Source organism: Oratosquilla oratoria, chromosome 12 (genome assembly GCF_046742065.1).
Source record: "Oratosquilla oratoria isolate Oo_2021 chromosome 12, ASM4674206v1, whole genome shotgun sequence".
In the NCBI taxonomy this organism is placed as follows: domain Eukaryota; kingdom Metazoa; phylum Arthropoda; class Malacostraca; order Stomatopoda; family Squillidae; genus Oratosquilla; species Oratosquilla oratoria.
Genome location: NC_134788.1, coordinates 12,431,060 through 12,437,872, shown reverse-complemented (window position 1 = coordinate 12,437,872; position 6,813 = coordinate 12,431,060). Strand labels below are relative to the sequence as shown.

General features: G+C 35.6%; 1 protein-coding gene across 1 annotated transcript in view; it reads left to right on the top strand.

Annotated features, from left to right (window-relative positions):
• Nucleotides 1-641: 641 nt before the first annotated feature.
• The window catches only part of LOC143030973 (uncharacterized), a 31,955-nt gene continuing 25,783 nt past the window's right edge, over nucleotides 642-6,813 (top strand). The window contains exon 1 of the mRNA XM_076194279.1: nucleotides 642-914. The gene's annotated coding sequence lies outside the window, so the exon portion shown is untranslated. The remainder of the gene's footprint in view (nucleotides 915-6,813) is intronic.

The window sequence follows — 6,813 nt, the reverse complement described above, 5'->3', positions numbered from 1 at the left end:
GACAGCATAACGGAGGGACAGTCGTAGTATAAAGTGTCATAATTTCTCAATGAACAGAATTTTCCTCTATCATAGACAAAATGATATGTGGCGACCCATATAGACCCTAAAGTATCAACTACATGCTACTTTGCCACAATAAAATGCAGCCAATACCCCAGACGAGTGATAAAATGCAGACTACAAACACGTATATGATTTTATTTAGGTTCACATAAATTTCTTTGATTCACTGACTCATCTGGCTCAGTGCAAACCTGTTGATAGCTTTTAGCCATTCACTACGGCTATCCCCACTTAGTGACCACATATGGAACTTCAAGATATTGTTCTTCTTTACACTGGAGGTACATCCTATTACACACCAGCTTTTAGGCATGATGTTAACAGAACCTGCAACTAGAATATAACTGAGAGCACCTCTCATGTGTGTTGTTGCTTTCCCCCAATCAAATATGGCGGCCTGGTTGCCAAGGTCAGGGACCCGGATATCCGACCGCGAGAATATACAACTATCTATTATCCTAACTGATTATAAAGCGTTTCGTTTGTGTTTTGTTTCCCTCGTTCATACTCCGAACGCGAGAATAATCTTATCCTAAATGTTTTTGTTTTGTTTCCTTCGTTTATATTCCGCCCGCCTCCATCTTTTCTCTTGCTTACCATATTTTGAGTAGTGTCTCAAATTAACATCTATTTTTGCTTTCCCGAATAAGAATTTCCCTACCGTCAATTCATCATTGTCACTATCTACTTATGTTTCACTCCATAATTCTTCAAGTTCCTGGCATTGTTTATTTACATATGACGTCATAGACTTTGAAGCCTTGAGTTGCAATCTTTCATCTATTTCAAGAGCTTGTTTTCGTGGCTGTGTTTTGTGCAGGCTAAACAAGTGTACCTTTCTTGAATTTGTAAGTGAAATCATATAGGGGTAAAGTAGCTTAGTGAATGCGTTGTGTGTTTATTTTTGGCATTTGGTACACTTCACGTACCGTTTGGTAGTGTAATTTGCATTCTGAACAGGGGTAGATATGTGGGTATTTATCAAGATGTTTGCCAGCTTAGCAACCGCAATTACCTAAATATTCGGTTAGCTCATATCATTCTGCGTGTTTTTAATCCCAGTTATAAGTACTGCAAATAACAGTAGTGTCAATAGCTATTTAAGAAAAATTGAGTGTACATCTTTATATTTACCAAGGCCAAGGGGATAGGTTAGGTCAGGTCAGGTCTCACTGCTGCAGTTCTTACCTTTATCTCTTATCTTTAAGTATTTTCAACCCTATATATAAGTATCACAAAATAAAAGTAGTGTTGGTAGCGATTTTTAGAAAATAGAGACTGGCAATTATTTTGGTATATCATAAAGATATACACTAGTCTCACAGCTGCAATCTTTAACTTTATCGTTGGCTACCTCTTATCATTAAGAGTATTGTGAGCTCCATATATAACTACCGCAAATTAGTATTAACATTGATAGTGATTGAAAGAAAAGTTAAGACTGGCAAGCATCTTTATGTTTATCAACGTGTGTATCTTATTTGCTTACATTGTTCTTATATTCTTATTAGGGGATGGGTCTTCATTCAGTCTTCTTTGGTAGGAAAATAAAAAATTCATCAAGTTCACTCAGAATTCAGTGTGCACTGATTATGATATTCTTGTGAGTAAAATTTTTCTTGATATTCACTCCACACGCCCACACCATATCAATTAGAAGTCATTGTATTATAATATGAGCAGTTATACCTTCCCTTCTGCAGTCTTACATAGATAATGGAAGTAGGAAATGTGACCTATATGTCCAGAGATCACTTTCAACTTGAGTAGATCAGGCCTCTGATTTGTGTCCTCGACCAGGTGTGTCCATTAGTATAAGACTTTCCTTAAAATTAAATTTAGTCTCCTGATTGGCCCAAAATTGATCAAGTCTCCTTTTGCATTGTATGACAGTAGAAGTCCAATTTAACCCCTTCCATACGGTGCCGCACACGTAGGCGTCATGAGGAGCAAGTGGATTCGTGACGCTGCCATATCGGCGTCTTGATTATATTTATTGTAGTCACCCCTGTGTTTTTACATTCTCCCAAAGGCGCCCTGAATCCCATTCTCTGTGGTTTTCAAAATTCGCGGGTGAAAGAGAGAACGATCGATATAAGCGGCGACTATATTTCATGATGCGAATATTATTTCGTTACGTCATACGGCTGGCATTGGCTGCTGCCCGTGAGATTTAAGTCCCGTACTGAAGTGGTTAAGGTCTTCTCGTTTTCCACATGAAGGGGATGGAGAGGGGTTGTCACCAATTAAGTGAAGCGGCCTTGCCATGGATATACCATGTCTTGCTGCATTGCCTCTGATCAAGAGCAGTGGGAGGATACATGGATGGCCCATCATCCATAATGAGCTAAGATGAGAGGGAGGAAAGCATGGTGGATGGGAGTGAAATGGCTGGTAGTGGGTGTGAGACTTTTGACTTAGCTACCTCCTATATAAGGGGGAAAAGCCCTTGGTATGTATATATATATATATACATATATATATGTATATATATACATATATATATATATAGATATAGATATAGATATAGATATATGTGTGTGTGTGTGTGTGTGTGTGTATTCACCTTGGTCTTTGGATCACATGCTGGATTCGTGATCAACAGCTATCTCCCTCCCATAAGAGAGCTCAGAGGTCGTATGACCGATCTATGGATAATGCTGTGACCTTACACGCACACACCGCTAACTCCCTGCCCACGAGAGTTGGAGTAACAACATGAAGCGTAGCGATACTAAAATTATTTCAGACCTGGGCAGGATTCGAACCTGGACCACCATAGTGACAGTCAGGGACTCTATCGACCATGCCACTGAGTCGTGTAATGTGTGTGTGTGTGTGTGTGTATGTATATTCACCTAGTTGTATTTTATGGGATGAGAGCTATGTTCATAGTGACACATTTTTGTATCTCTCTGCATCCAATTTATCCTTAAAATAGTGTATAGTTTTGGCACCCACTGTTTTTCCATTTAGTTTGTTACAGACATCAATCACTCAATGTGGGAAGCTATTCTTTTTCAGGTCTCTTCTGTAACTGTCCTTCTTTACCTTCTTTTTGTGTCCTCTTGTTTCTCTTCTATCCCATTTTAATAAGTCATCTCTATCAAGAATTTCCATCCCTTTCATAATTCTGTAAATAGTCTCAATTCCAGTGTTGATAGATGTAATTTCTCCAATATTTGTTCATATGTCAAATTTTATAATTTAGGTGCCAATTTTGTCACTGCTCTTTGGATTCTTTCTAATTTTCTTATGTTCTTTTTTGTGCTAGGTGCCCATAGTGTTGCAGCATACTCTAATTTAGGTCTTACTAGTGTAACCACCATTTTCTTTACCATTACTTCATCCATGTAGTCAAAGGGTACTTTCATTGATGTTAATAAGCTAAAAGTCTCTTCAAATAATTTATTGACATGTTTATCAGGTGTCACTTGAGATGATCACTCCCAGGTCCCTTTCAGATTTTTTTTTTTTTTTTTTTTTTTTTACTTCCTATTTTTCAATTTATATTGACCCAATATTTTATTTATTTATTTATTTATTTATTTATTGCTTTTTTCCAAATTCCATTATGCTACATTTCTTAATTTTGAAGTTCATCTCACATCTCTGACTCCATTCCCATATTTTGTCCAGGTCCTCTTGTAGCAACCTGCAATCTTCTGTTCTTACTCTCTTGAGTAATTTGGCATCATCAGCAAAGAAGTTCATGTGACAATTCACTCCCTCATCCATATCATTTATATGTATGGCAAACATTAAAGGAGCCTTGGGGGACACCACTTTTCACATCTTCCCAGTTCAAATCTTTGTCTCTAAGTACCACTCTCATTTTTCTCCCATTTAAGAAATCCTTCATCCATTCTAGTAGCTTACCTTGTATTTCTCCTATTATTTCAATTTTTCTTATTAATTTTTTATGTGGTACTTTGTCAAATGCCTTCTGCAAGTCCAAGAAGGTGCAATCTGCCCAGGCATCACCTTGTATTATCTCAATATATCTTGAGTAAAAGCATATTAAGTGTGTGGTACATGTTCTTCCACTTCTAAAGCCAAATTGTTTAGTGATTACTATTTGATTTTCTTCCAAGTGTTTGGTCCATTTGTTTCTGATAACTTTTTCACATATTTTTGCTACTGTGTTTGTAAGGGATACTGGTCTGAAGTTTGTAGGATCGTCTTTGTTTCCTCCTTTATATATTGGTACTATGTTTGCATCTTTCCAATCTTGTGGTACTTTTCTTTCTTTGAGTGAAAAGTCTATGATCTTGAATAATATCTGTCAGTTCGTCTATACACTCTTTCAGTATCCAATTTGCAATTCCATCCAGTCCATGCAATTTCCTAACATCTAGGTTCTTTATTTGGTCTCTTATTTCTTTCTGTGTTACCTTTATTTCTTTCATTTTAGGGGATCTTTCTTGTTTTCCATCTTCCCAAAATTGTGATCTCTCAATTATAAAAACAGACCTAAATTGTCTGATCATAACTTCATCTATATCTTCTTTATCTCCTTCACACAGTTGTACTATTTCATCTACATCCTTTAATTTGTCATTTATATATCTGTAAAAGAGTTTCGGTTGATCCTTTCATTTATCTATAATATATTTTTCATAATTTCTTTTTTCTTTCATGCGTATATTCACATATTCATTCCAAAGTTTTATATATGTTTGCCATTTGGATTTGGAAAATTTTTCTTAGTTTTACAAAATCCATTTTGTTGTACATTAATCTTCCTTCTCTATGTTTATCATTCCTACCTACGGTACATTGTTTCGTTCTTTTAATTCAAACTCTATTTGTATATGGTCACTCTTTCCAATTTGTTCACTATATCTGGTTCAGAAGTTAATATTAAGTCTAGTTTTGGCAGTTCCTCATTGTTTCTATATCCAGTATTTTCCTTTACCCATTGTGCTGGGGTGTATTTGATGGTCATATTCAGTAGAATGTTGTTCCAAAGTTCTTCTTCCCCTTTTACTATCATTTCTTCCCAGATTATATCCTTTGCATTAAAATCGCCCATGATTACTATGTTACCACCCTCTTTCAGTAACTCATTTAGCATATTCATTGTGTCTTCCAGTAGTTTAGAATAATCGCTATCTGACCAAGCCTGTGTTTTTGGTGGTACATACACTGCTACAAATTTTCTGCTTTTCATCTTTCAGTTTACAATTTTGATCATAATTAATTCTACATTACCTTTGCCTTCATTAATCTTTCTCACATTTAGACCCTTTTTGGTCAATATCATGACGTCTCCTCCCTGCTTGTCTATTCTATTTTTCACCCAGTGGTTGTATAGACCTTGTCCCACTGTACTTGTTGATAAAGGTCCTATCAGTTTTGTCTCCCCAATTCCCATAATGTCAGGTTTCTCTGTTTCTAGATAGTCATTTAGTTCAACTCCAGAGATCATGCCATCGATATTTGTGTATGCCACTTTTAGTTTCATATTTTCTTTTCTTTATTGGTTAAAGTTTAAATGTTTTTGATGTACCATTTTTCAGTCTCAAGTCCAGTACTCTCCTTTTTTTTTTTGTCTTTTTTTTTTTGTCTGTTCTTTTCTCATTTCTATCATTGGCTTAAATTCTGAGAGCTTTGTCTTTCTCTTATTCCTCATCACGCATTTCCTTTTTTATCCATATATGTTTGAATTTCTTACTGTCTACCAATTTAACTGGTTTCAATAATACCTCCTCAGCCATCATTTGAGTTTTTAATTTTATTTTCAGAGGTCTATGTTGTGTATCTTTTGAATATTTGCCTACCCTGTGGATCTCGCCGATTTCCTTATGAAAAGTTTGCCCTTCATCTTGTATTTCTTTCAAAATTTCCTCAGCTATTTACTTCTCCTTTTCTCTCTGGTATTTATACATATCATGTTTTTCCTGGATACCATGGACCACAATGCACTTACCTTTGTCATCTGTATCTCTCACCCCATTTTCCTTTTCTTTAATTACTTTCATAACTGTTTCTTTTGTATTTTCCTCCATCTGCTTTTGTACAATTTCTCTAAAAGATATTTTTTTATTTTACTGTTCTTGTTTCCATTGATTTTTTATTTCAATGAGGTCTGTTTCTATAATTGACTCTTTGACCTTTTTCAGTTCTTCATTTTTATTTTTGTCCTCATTTTTCATTCTTTTGTTTTCTCTTTTGAGGATATCAATTTCACTATTTAGGTCACTTAATTCTTTAATCGTTTGCTCATTACTCTTATGCAAAGTAATCAATTCCCTAAGTACAGCTCGGTAGTCCAATTTTAAATCTATGATTTCTTCCAATAATTTGTTTACTTCACGATTTCTTAATGCATTACTATATCTAACTTCTCTATCTATATCTAAGCTTTTACCTGTTTCTCCTGGATTTCTTTGAAACCCAGAAAAACTGTTGTTCTCCCACCTTTGGTTTATCCTTGGAGTATCTATCTAACATGTTTTTTTGGGGATGACACCTCTTGGACTTTCCACTTTACTTTCCAGGCCTCTCTTCATTGGTTCGTTTACTATTCTTTCTTCCTTTTCTTTCACCATTGTGCCAAACTATACTTATTTCAACAACTGGATTTTACTTTATTGGTCACACAAGAAACATAGCCTACACATCCCGCACAATAACAACTAGTTTCCTTCGTGTCGGTGACAAAACTGCTAGGTAGGCACTCAATCGCTGCACTTCCTTTTGCTTCGGTGTCCAGTGTGTGTATGTGTATTTACCTATTTTACC